Source organism: Somniosus microcephalus, chromosome 4 (assembly GCF_052327205.1).
Source record: "Somniosus microcephalus isolate GS21.2 chromosome 4, FLI_Smic_1.0, whole genome shotgun sequence".
Classification (NCBI taxonomy): Eukaryota; Metazoa; Chordata; class Chondrichthyes; order Squaliformes; family Somniosidae; genus Somniosus; species Somniosus microcephalus.
The window spans coordinates 307,929,353-307,942,448 of record NC_140990.1 but is presented as its reverse complement, the minus strand read 5'-3'; positions in this window follow the sequence as shown (position 1 = coordinate 307,942,448).

The following is a 13,096-nucleotide window of genomic DNA, read 5'->3' as shown; positions in this document are numbered from 1 at the left end:
ATTCTGCTTCCACCATTGTAGGACATTCCATGTCGTAACTATCTCTACATAAAGAATGTCCTCCTAACCTCTCCCTTTGTTATAGAGTCATAGGCCTAGAAATTCGGTTAGTTGCGCCAGCGATTAGCGCCTAAAGAGCCCGAGATTTGGGGCGTTACCCAATTTTCGGACGTGCGCAGTGATCCGAGCGCATCCGGCCATATTGAGTAGCCTGTTAGCGCCGACGCTAAGTCTTTGCGCCCGCTTACGGGCGCAGCCAGATAATGACGTCATTTCATTGTGCAACACCTTTTTGGCGCCCCGTACCGGATATTCAGTGGCGCCCCCCTCCGTTCCGCCTGGCGCTATTAGTGATAGTTGGATGGAACGTTACCAGGTCCTTCTCGGACTCGGGGGGCGCTCTTTAAAGGGGACAGCACTAGTATAAAAGCGGCAGCCATTTGGCCTGGCCATACTGCTCGCTGCTGGAGAGAGTTGCAGACCTTCAGTTACACAGACTTGTTCTTATTGAGCCAGAGGAGCCTTGGGACCTTCAGCCCTGTCCAGAACAGTTGGATCCAGAAAGCTGACTGCGTCTTACTCGTCGACCAGAATAATGGGAGCTGCTTTGGAGGGGAACGTCATCCTGGCTGAACAACTGGCAAGGGCACAGAGAGGGAGGAGGGCCAATGGACGTCGCCAAATCCGACCATACGCTGCCAGGGTTTTCAGGCAGCAGGTCTCCTACCTTACCATGTCGGAGGAGCAGTGTCTGCGAAGGCTCAGATTTGGTAAGGATGTTGTCACTGAGCTGTGCCACCTGCTTGCTGAGGATCTGCAGCCGCGGATACGGTGCAGGACCTCTCTGTCGGTGGCCGTGAAAGTCACTGTTGCGCTGAACTTTTACGCCAGCGGATCGTTTCAGGCAGCAGCTGGGGACATATCAAATATCTCTCAATTTGCGGTGCATTGCTGCATCCGGCAAGTGACAGCTGCCCTCTACAAAAGGAGGCACGATTTAATCACCTTCCCTATGACCCTGGAGAAGCAGGGGGAGCGCGCACAGGGCTTCGTGGCTATTGCAGACTTCCCCATGGTGCAGGGGGCCATTGATTGCACACATGTGGCTTTGCGGGCGCCATTACAGAATCCGGAGGAGTTCCGTAACCGAAAGGGGTTCCACTCCCTTAATGTGCAGCTGGTCTGTGATCACCGGCAGATGATCATGGCGGTGAACGCACAATTCCCTGGCAGCAGCCATGACGCATTCATCCTGCGGCAGACCTCAGTGGCTGACCTTTTTGAGGCCCCGGCTCACCCACGAGGCTGGCTTCTGGGCAACAAGGGCTATCCTCTCTGCCCATGGCTCATGACCCCGCTCCGTTTGCCCAGCACCCCGGCAGAAGAGCATTACAATAACAGCCATCAGGCCACCAGGAACATTGTGGAGCACACAATTGGTGTGCTGAAGCAGCGTTTCCGTTGTCTAGACCATTCGGGGGGCGCCCTACAGTACTCGCCAGAGCATGTGGCGCGCATCGTTGTTGTCTGCTGCATGCTCCACAACCTGGCCATTCGACGCACCCAGCCAATGCCAGCCGACCCTCAAGGTCCAGCAGAGCAGGCGGACGAGGAGGAGGAGGAGGAGCATGCGGGCGAGGAGGATCAGGAGGAGGAGGAGGAAGATGGGAGGGCTCCAGAAACTGGAAGGGCCGTTCGTCAGAGGCTCATAAGGACTCGGTTCTAGGCCCCTCGGACGGAATGGTGGCTGTGAATCGAACAGCGCCCTCCGGTTCGCTGTAAGCCTTTAAAGGCCTCAATGATTGTAAATAGTGTACAGCTCGATTGTAAATAAAAAGTTTTCTTTATTTTCAAACAAGTGCTTCCTTCCAGCATGACAACGTAATGGTAACAGAAATCATAACTAACAAACTAACAGATAACTGTCTGGCAACCCGGCGAAACTAACCAAACCATAACAAACAAACACAGCAGGTGTGGACGGCCTTAAATCCGGAAAAAGAGATGTCTTAGCACCTCCCTCTACTGGTGACCCCTTGATGGAGACCGACTCCTCTTACGAGGTCGGCCCCTTCCCTCTCTGCAGCTCCTCCGTAATTGGACCCCAGTGGCTGCGTCAAGGCTGGGGGACACCTGCTGAGTGTCTGGAAGCGCTGAAGCCCCTGAGGGACGGCCTGGACGACCTCTGGGCTTGGAGGTCCCGCAAGCAGGCTGCTCCAACTGGGCATGTCTGCTAGCAGTCTGCCGCGCAGGTGATGGCAGCTGCTCTGCTGACGTGCCAGCGGTGGCATCAGGACTGCTCACATGCAGAGAGAGGACACCTGCACCGTGGTCGGCCGAAACACTAGCACTCTGACGGGGCTGCACGGGATCATACGCCACAATCGACTGCTCCACAGATTCATGGCCTGCTGTGGTGCTGCAAGGGCCTGGGGTGATCCTGCCTGATGCAGCTAGGGTGGCAGCAGAGAGTGTTCGCGTGGCCTCAATTTGCGTGTGGACGAGGCCAGCAAGTGACTGCGTGGCAGCAGTGACGACCTGTGTGGCAGGTGCCAGTGCTTCAGATAAGCCATGGACAGTCCTTTCCACCGCTTCGGACAAGGCCGGAACACTCCTTTCCACTGCCTCGGACAAAGCATGGACAGACCTTTCCACTGCCTCGGACAAGCCCTGGACAGACGTTTCCACTGCATCGGACAAGCCCTGGACAGACCTTTCCATTGCTGGGCCGAAGCCCTGGACAGTCCTTTCCATTGCTGCCCCAAAGTCCAGCACACTCTTTGCCAGTGTGTCAATCGACTCAGGCATCCTCCTCACTGCAGCCATCAGCTCAGTGTGCCTGAGCCGGGCCTGGATGCTCATCTCGGCAAGGCTACGCACCTCCTCTGCACTCTGTGCAGCAGTCATGGTGGCCTGCCTCGCCCTCCGGGGAGACGGCCCCCGCACGTTGCTGCAGGCCGCTGGTTCCTGCAACTGGCTCCTCATCAGAGCACCCCCCCCTCCCCTCAATGGAACTACTATCCCCAGTCTCCAGATGCGGTGGCTCCCCTGAGGCTGGCACGGATGGTCCGGCTTCCTCCTGGTCGTCGCCTCCGGAGGCACTGGCACTGGCAGCTTGAGGGGCCGGCTCCCGAGCTGGTGATGCAGCATCTGAAAGCAGGGAGGTTGAAGAGTGGCTTTAGCAAAAGGACAGTTTGGCAGCAAGGGATGCAACAGTGCGGCAATGCTATGACATGGCTCCACATTGAGAAAGCATGCTGGCGGGGGAAACAACTGGAAGGTGACAGCTGTAATAGTAGAAAACCTTACCATCGCTGTGGACAATGGGGTCGGCAGCTGCAGTGGTGACAGGACCACTCAGACGTCCTCCCACAATCTGGTAGACTCTCTCCTCAAGATCCGTCAGAGGCTCCAGTTGAGGACGGCCTCCTCCGGTGCGAAGCTGCTCCTTGCGGTTTCTCGCCAGCTTGGCCTGCAGGGCAAAGGACGGGAAGTGATGTTACATGATGCCCTGAATGATGATCTCATGTCTCCCATGGTGGAACAGCCCTTACATGTTGCCCTGGGTTATCATCTCATGCCCGCCATGGTGGAATAGCCCTTACATGATGCCCTGGGTTATCATCTCATGCCCCCCATGGTGGACCAGCCCTTACATGTGTGTGACCAGAAAGGGCCATGTGTGCTTGCTGACAGATGGCCAGTGGGGCATAGCACACCCTGTAGCCATAAAGTCAGGTGCTAATGGAGGGCTGCATAAGTTTACATTAACTCGACTCACCCTCACGACCCGAGTGAGGTCGTTGAACTTCTTCCTGCACTGCACAGGGCTCCTGGTCGCCATGCTGCTGGAGTTGACCCTCTGAGAAACATCCCTCCAAGCTCGTCGGTAGTCCTTATGATTAGGCCTCCTGCCATTGTCGGGGTAGAGGACATCTCGCCGGCGCTCCACTGCGGCCACCAATTCCTCCAGAGACTCATTGGTGAAGCGCTCTGCTCTCTGCCTCACCCTCTCCATATGCTCCAAGTTTTTTGCACCAGAGAAGGGCCTGCGCCGATTTGCAGGCCTACAAGGCGCAGAGTGTGGATGCTGGAGCTGCCTGACCCACCCCTTTAAGAGCTGGCCGGCGCCTGGAAGTCTCGTGGTCATGGGTAATTGAGAGCACCTGCGCTGCGGCTGGACGCCCCGATATTGGGTTGCGCCGGCATGTTAGCGCCTTAGGTGCCCCGTGTAACGCCTGAACTCGCGCCTCAATCACCTTTGGGGCGCTGCAACCTAATATCGCACGAGGTGTCGATAAGTTGCGTCTGGCTATAAAATTTGCGTTCCGCCAATTCTAACGCCCCAAGCGGGGCTATACCCAATTTCTAGGCCATAGAGTTATACAGCACAGAAAGAGGCCCTTTGGCCCATCGCGTCCGCGCCGGCCATCAAGCCCTGTCTAATCTAATCCCATTTTCCAGCATTTGGTCCGTAGCCTTGTATGCTATGGCATTTCAAGTGCTCATCCAAATGCTTCTTGAATGTTGTGAGGGTTCCTGCCTCTACCACCCTTTCAGGCAGTGAGTTCCAGATTCCAACCACCTTCTGGGTGAAAAAGTTCTTCCTCAAATCCCCTCTAAACCTCCTGCCCCTTACCTTGAATCTATGCCCCCTTGTTATTGACCCCTCTACTAAGGGAAAAAGTTCCTTTCTATCTACCCTATCTATGCCCCTCATAATTTTGTACACCTCAATCAGGTCCCCCCTCAGCCTTCTCTGCTCCAAGGAAAACAACCCCAGCCTGTCCAGTCTTTCTTCATAGCTGAAGCGCTCCAGCCCAGGTAACATCCTGGTAAATCTCCTCTGCACCCTCTCCAAAGCAATCACATCCTTCCTATAGTGTGGCGACCAGAACTGCACACAGTATTCCAGCTGTGGCCTAACCAGCGTTTTGTACAGCTCCATCATAACCTCCCTGCTCTTATATTCTATGCCTCGGTTAATGAAGGCAAGTATCCCACATGCCTTTTTAACCACCTTATCCACCTGTTCTGCTGCCTTCAGGGATCTATGTACATGCACACTAAGGTCCCTCTGATCCTCTGTCTTTCCTAGGGTCTTACATAGATACATAGATACATAGAAGATAGGAGCAGGAGTAGGCCATTCGGCCCTTCGTGCCTGCTCCGCCATTCGATGAGATCATGGCTGATCCTTTAATTCAGTATCCCGTCCCCGCCTTCTCTCCATAACCCTTAACCCCTTTTGCCCGTAGAAATATATCTAATTCCCTCTTAAATATATTTAATGAGCTGGCGTACACTGCCCTCTGTGGCAATGAGTTCCACAGGTTCACCACTCTCTGAGTGAAGAAATTCCCCCTCATCTCTGTCCTAAATGGTTTAGCCCTTATCCTTAAATTATGTCCTCTAGTTCTGTTCTCACCCGCCAAGGGAAACATTCCTTCTGCATCCAGTCTGTCTAGACCTGTCAGAATTTTATACACCTCTATGAGGTCCCCTCTCAATCTTCTAAACTCCAGTGTGTACATCCCTAAACTACATAGTCTCTCCTCATAGGTCATTCCCGCCATTCCTGGTATCAGCCTGGTGAATCGCCGCTGCACCCCCTCCATGGCAAGAACATCCTTCCTCAGATGAGGCGACCAAAACTGTACACAGTACTCGAGGTGTGGTCTCACCAGTGCCCTGTACAGCTGCAGCAAGGTATCCCTGTTCCTGTATTCTAACCCTTTTGCTATGAAGGCCAGCATACCGTTTGCCTTCTTGACCGCCTGTTGCACCTGCATGCTCGCCTTCAGTGACTGGTGTACAAGAACACCCAGGTCTCTCTGTACTTCCCCCTCTCCCAATCTATTGCCATTTAAATAATAATTTGCCCTCCCGTTCCTGCACCCAAGGTGGATAACTTCGCACTTGTCCACATTATAGTGCATCTGCCATTTATCCGCCCAATCGCCCAGTCTGTCCAAATCGCTCTGGAGCTTCCTGGTCTCTTCCTCTGAGCCCACCCCCCCTCCTAGTTTAGTGTCGTCTGCAAATTTGGAAATGCTGCATCCGACTCCCTGATCCAGGTCATTAATGTAAATTGTGAACAGCTGGGGGCCCAGGACAGATCCCTGTGGTACCCCACTTGTTACTGCCTGCCATTCAGAAAATGAGCCGTTTATTCCAACTCTCTGTTTTCTATCTGACAGCCAGTTCCCTATCCACGCCAAAACTTTCCCCTTTATCCCATGAGCCTCAATTTTCCATGCTAATCTTTTATGTGGGACCTTATCGAAGGCCTTTTGGAAGTCCAGGTACACCACATCTACTGGCTCTCCCCCATCTATTCTACCAGTTACTCCCTCAAAAAATTCCAATAGATTAGTCAAGCACGATTTACCCTTTGTAAATCCATGTTGACTCTGTCCTATCCTGTCCCCATTTGCTAAGTGCTCCGCTATTTCATCCTTAATGATGGACTCCAGCATTTTGCCCACAACTGATGTAAGGCTTACAGGTCTGTAATTACCTGCTTTTTCCCTACCCCCCTTTTTGAATAGTGGGGTAACGTTAGCTACCCTCCAATCCATCGGCACTGTTCCCGAGTCTAATGAATTCTGAAAAATCATCCTTAGTGCATCCGCTATCTCTAGGGCCACCTCCATCAGTACCCTAGGATGCATGTTATCAGGCCCTGGGGATTTGTCCACCTTCAATCCCTTTAGCTTCCTTAACACCATATCCTTAGAGATATTGATTTGCGTCAGTTCCTCCTTTGCCAATGTCCCTATTTTTCCCGATATCCCAGGGAGGTTTTTTGTGTCTTCCTTCGTAAAGACTGACCCAAAGTATGTATTTAGTTGATCTGCCATTTCCTTATTTCCCATTATATATTCCCCCGTATCTGACTGCAATGGACCAACTTTGGTTTTCACCAGTCTTTTCCTTTTGATATATTTATAAAAGCTTTTGGAGTTAGTTTTTATATTTTCCGCCAGCTTGTTTTCGTAAGCTATTTTGCCCCTCTTGATCATGCCCTTTGCCCTCCTTTGCTCTATCTTAAACTGTTCCCAATCTTCCGCTCTGGCGCTTTTTTTGGCTATTTTATACGCCCTATCTTTGGATTTTATGCTGTCTCTAATTTCCCCTGTTATCCACGGTTGAGTCACCTTTTTAGATTTCCTTTTATGCCAGATTGGTATAAACAATTTTTGCAATTTTGTCATTCTATCTTTAAATGTTTGCCATTGTTTATCTACCTCCAGTCCTCCCAGGAACGTTGTCCAATCAGACCTACTCAGTTCCCGTCTCATGGCATCATAATTCCCCTTGTTTAAATTCAGGACCTTAGTCTCTGAGTCAATTTCTTCGCTCTCCATTTCGAGTGAGAAATCGATCATGTTATGATCGCTCTGACCCAAGGGTCCCCGTACAACAAGATTACTGATTAGTCCCTTCTCATTGCACAGTACCCAGTCCAATATAGCCTGTTCCCGAGTTGGTTCCTCGACATATTGATCCAGATAACCATCCCTTAAACACTCAAGGAATTCCTCCTCCTCACTATTTTTACCATTCATTGTGTATTCCCTTGCCTTGTTAGTCCCTCCAAAATGCATCACCTCACACTTTTCAGGGTTAAATTCCATTAGCCACTGTTCCGCCCATCTGACCAACCCATCTATATCGTCCTGCAGACTGAGGCTACCCTCCTCGCTATTTACCACCCCACCAATTTTCGTGTCATCTGCGGACTTATTGATCATACCTTTTACATTCACATCCAAATCATTAATGTAGACCACAAACAGCAAGGGACCCAGCACCGATCCCTGCGGTACCCCACTGGACACAGGCTTCCAGTCACAAAAACAACCTTCGACCATCACCCTCTGCCTTCTGCCACTAAGCCAGTTTTGGATCCAATGTGCCAAGGCACCCTGGATCCCATGGGCTCTTACCTTCTTGACCAGTCTCCTGTGCGGGACTTTATCAAAAGCCTTACTGAAATCCATGTATACCACATCCACTGCACTACCCTCATCCACACACCTAGTCACCCCCTCGAAAAATTCAATCAAATTGATCAGACATGATCTTCCCTTGACAAAGCTATGCTGATTATCTCTGATTAATCCTTGCCTCTCCAAGTGGAGACTAATTCTGTCCCTCAGAATTTTTTCCAATAATTTCCCTACCACTGATGTTAGGCTCACTGGCCTGTAATTCCCTGGTTTATCCCTACTACCCTTCTTGAATAATGGTACTACGTTAGCTGTTCTCCAGTCCTCTGGCACATCCCCTGTGGCCAGAGAGGTTTTGAAAATTTGTGTCAGAGCCCCTGCAATCTCCTCCTTTGCCTCACACAGCAGCCTGGGATACATCTCGTCCGGGCCTGGGGATTTATCCACCTTAAAGCCTGCTAAAACCGCTAGTACCTCCTCCCTCTCGATGCTAATATGTTCAAGTATATCACAGTCCCCCTGCCCGATTTCTATGTCTACATTGTCCTTCTCCATAGTGAACACAGATGCAAAAAATTCATTTAAAACCCCACCTGCATCTTCTGGCTCCACACACAGATTGCCACTTTGGTCCCTAATGGGCCCTACTCTTTCCCTAGCAATCCTCTTGCCCTTAATAAGATACTTATAAAACACCGTAGGATTTTCCTTTATTTTGCTCGCCAGTGTTATTTCATGGCCCCTCCTCGCTCTCCTAATTTCTTTTTTAAGTATCCCCCTGCACTTTTTATACTCCTCTAGGGCTTCCTCTGTCTTTAGTCCTTTGTATCTGCCAAAAGCCCCCCTTTTTTTCCTAATCCATTCTTGTATATCCCTTGACATCCAAGGTTCCCTGGGCTTGTTGCTCCCACCCTTGACCTTTACGGGAACATGTTGCCATTGTACTCTCTCAATTTCCTTTCTGAAAGACTCCCATTGCTCCGATGTGGATTTTCCTACAAGTAGCTGATCCCAGTCCACTTTGGCCAGATCCTGCCTTATCATATTAAAATCGGCCTTCCCCCAATTTAGAACCTTTATTTCCGGTCCATCTCTGTCCTTTTCCGTGACTGCCTTAAATCTCACCGAATTATGGTCACTGTCACCAAAGTGCTCACCTACTAACACTTCTACCACTTGCCCGGCCACATTCCCTAGAATTAGGTCCAGTACCACCCCCTCTCTTGTAGGACTTTCTACATGCTGGCTCAAAAAGCTCTCCTGGATGCACTTTAAGAATTCTGCACCCTCTAAGCCTTTCACACTCTGACTATCCCAGTTAATATTGGGGAAGTTGAAATCCCCCACTATTATTACCCTATTATTTGCACATTTCTCTGAGATTTGCCTACATATCTGTTCCTCTATCTCCCCCTGTTTGGGGGCCTATAGTACACTCCCAGCAAAGTGCTTGCCCCCTTTTTGTTTTTAAGTTCTACCCATATGGCCTCATTAGAGGAACCTGTTAATATATCATCCCTCCTTACAGCAGTAATTGACTCCTTAATTAATATTGCGACACCCCCTCCTCTTTTATCCCCCCCTCTGTCTCACCTGAAGATTCTATACCCCAGAATATTGAGCTGCCAGTCTTGCCCCTCTCAACCATGTCTTCGTAATAGCAACAATATGATACTCCCATGTGTTCATCAACACCTTCAGTTCATCCACCTTATTCGCAAGACTCCTTGCATTAAAATAAATGCCATCCAGCCTTGCCCTACTCCCTTGTGCCGTTACATATTTGCTCTGCCTTCCAAGCTGACTTGTTTTTTCCTCTATATTTGGCTGTACATCACCCCCTATTATAGCTCCACTCTGTATCCCATCCCCCTACCAAGTTAGTTTAAACCCCCCCCAACAGTGCTAGCAAACCTCCCCGCAAGGATATTTGTCCCGTTCTGGTTCAGGTGCAACCCGTCCTACTTGTACAAGTCCCACCTTCCCCAGAAGCAGACCCAGTGATCCAGGAAACTAAAGCCCTCCCTCCTGCACCAACTCTTTAGCCACGCATTCATCTGCTCTATCCTCCTATTCCTATACTCACTAGCACGTGGCACCGGGAGTAATCCAGAGATTACAACCTTTGAGGTCCTGCTCTTTAATCTGCTACCTAGCTCCCTAAATTCTTGCTGCAGGACCTCATCCCTCTTCCTACCCATGTCGTTGGTCCCAATGTGAACCACGACCTCTGACTGTTCACCCTCCCCCTTCAGAATGCCCTGTTCTTTCAGTAATGGTCTTAAATCTATGCCCTCTAGTTACTGACTGATATACCTATCAATTCGTCCAATAAAAAGCGACGAGTTAGGAACGTAACTAAAGGTTTTTATTGACTAAATAACAGAGCCCACCCTCGTGGGTGATCGGGTCCAACAAGGAGGAATACCAGCCAGTCGACTACCTTTATACCTGGGCAGGTAGGTGGAGCCATGGGCGGAGTCGGAGGTGGTCAGCCCAGGTATAACAGCGCGACAAGAGGCGACCTCGTATCGTGATACAACAGTGATAACGGTGATAACAATACAACAGTGATAACTATAGTGTAACGATAAAAGTGGTTTACCACACTGACCAGTGGAAATATTTTTCTCTCTATTTACCTCATCAAAACTTCTCATAATTCTGATTGCTTAATCTTCTCTACTCTAATGAAAAAAATCCCTAGTCTCTTTTCATAACTAAAGCCTCTCATACCTGGTATTATCTTAAAAAATCCCTTCTGAACTCTTCTCTGTGAACTTGATACCCTTCCTAAAGACTGGAAACAATATTCTAATTGTGGCCTAACCAATGATTTGTACAGGTTTAGCACAACGACTTTGCTTTTGAACTCCAAGCCCCTATTAATAAAGCCGAGGATCTCATTTGCTTTTTACATTTTTAAAGATTTGTGTATCTGAATTCCTAAGTTTCTCTGCTCTTCTTCTTTTAAAGTCTTACCATTTAGTATATTTTCTCTTTCTCCCAAATGTATGACTTCAAATTTCTCCACATTACAGGGAACTCTTTTTTATCCGGCACCGACGGGACCGGCGTGGTGCAGGTTGATCAAAAAGTCCGGATTACAGAGAGGTATACTTACCAAGGTATGAGAGCCCCGTACACGGCCACAGGTGCAGGAGCCCCGGTTACACGGCACTTGTGCAGGAGCCCCGGTTACACGGCACTTGTGCAGGAGTCCCGGTTACACAGCCACAGATCCAGGAGTTCCTGTTGCACGGCCACAGGTGCAGGAACCCCGGTTACACGACCACAGATCCAGGAACCCCGGTTACATGGCCACTAATATATAGTAAAACTTACCTGAATCTACTCCTGAATTTTGCCGGTTAAGAGAGATTTCCGGATATTTAGGTGCCGGTTAAAAGAGAGTTTCCTGTATATTTAATCTGGCATGTATCTGCCCATTCTACTACTCTATGCCCTCCTGAAGTTGCTTAATGTCCTCGTCATAGTTAACCATGATTCCTATTTTTGTGTCCTTTGAACATTTTGATATATTTGTGAAGAGCAATAGTCCCAACACAAATCACATTAGGGACAGAACTGTTCACATTATTCCAATCCAAAAACGCATCCATTAACCATTATTTTGTTTTCTGTTCTTTAGTCAATTTCCTATCTATTTTACCACATTCCCTTTAATACCATCTGCCTTAATTTTATTAGCAAGCCTCTATTCAGCATCCTTTTGAAAATCTATGCACACAACATTCATTGCATTCCCATTATCACTACACTTATTTTCTCAAAGAACTTCATTAAATTTGTCAGACATGACTTGCCCTTTACAAATCCATGCTGGCTTTCTATAACTAAATGAATATTAATTTTACTTATCCTGTATTAAGGCATCTAACAGCTACCAATAAGCTCACTGGTCTTTGGTTATGTCATGTATCCATTTCTCCTTTCTTGAACAGCGATGTTACATTGGAAACCCTCCAGTCCTCTGGCGCAAATTCCATATCCAAAGATGTTTGGAAGATTGTGGGCAGGGCCTGTGCTAGTTGCTCTTTAATTTCCCCCAGCATTCTAGGATACATATCATTAGGGCCTTTTTCACTTTAAGTATTTCACCAACATTTTCAATGCTGCTTCCTATTCTCTAGTTTTCCTATCTAAGTGCTCCATCACCTCTTAGTTTACCCATTCATTTCCACTGTCACTCTTTTTATAACTAAGGCAAACTACTCATTTAGTATTCCTGTCATTCATTTATCCTCTACTAGCTGAAGTGCCCGGCGGTGCCGAGGGTTTTCTGAGGGCATGTTGTTATGAAAAGTAGAAATAATTTTTATATATATATAAATGCGTTTGTCTGTCTGTCTGTCTGTGTGGGAAGGAGAGAGAGAGGGAAAGAGAGAGAGGGAAGCAGAGAGAGAGAGAGAGGGAAGGAGTGAGAGAGGGGGAAGGAGAGAGCGAGAGAGAGAGCGAGAGAGAGAAGGAAGGAGAGAGTGAGGGAAGGAGATAGAGAAGAGAGGAAGACACCCCGGGGAAGGGGCTGGACTCAGAGCCCAGTGGGTGAAGAAGGGCGGCCGCCATTTTGTGAGGTCGGCGGGAAGTTTGAATTGTGGCGGCCGAAGGAAGAAGGCGAGCTCTCCCTCCCTCTCCCACCCCTTCACTCTTTCCCTCCCTCACCCTCTCTCCCTCCTCTCTCTCCCTGCCGCTCTCTCTCGCCCCCCCTCTCTCTCCCTGCCCCTCTCTCTCCCTGCCCCTCTCTCCCTCCCTCTCTCCTCCCCCTCTCTCTCTCCCCTCTCTCCCCCCTCTCATTCCCTGCCCCTCTCTCTCCCTGCCCCTCTCTCTCTCCCTCCCTCCCCGCTCTCTCTCTCTCCCACTCCCTCCCCGCTCTCTCTCCCTCCCTCTCTCTCCCTCCCTCCCCTCTCCCCTCGACTCACCTCGGTACCAGAACGGAGTATATCCGACACCAGGAGGCCGGGTGCCCATCGCTCAGAAGCGAGCCCGGGGTTCCTCATGTTTAACCAGGCGGGCCTTTGGACCCGGTTGGCCGGGTGGCAATGGAAGGCCTTTCACTCCGGACTCCCATGTCCGATTTAGGTTGGGGACGGCTCGTTGGAAAGCCCCGGTTTTCCCGGTCC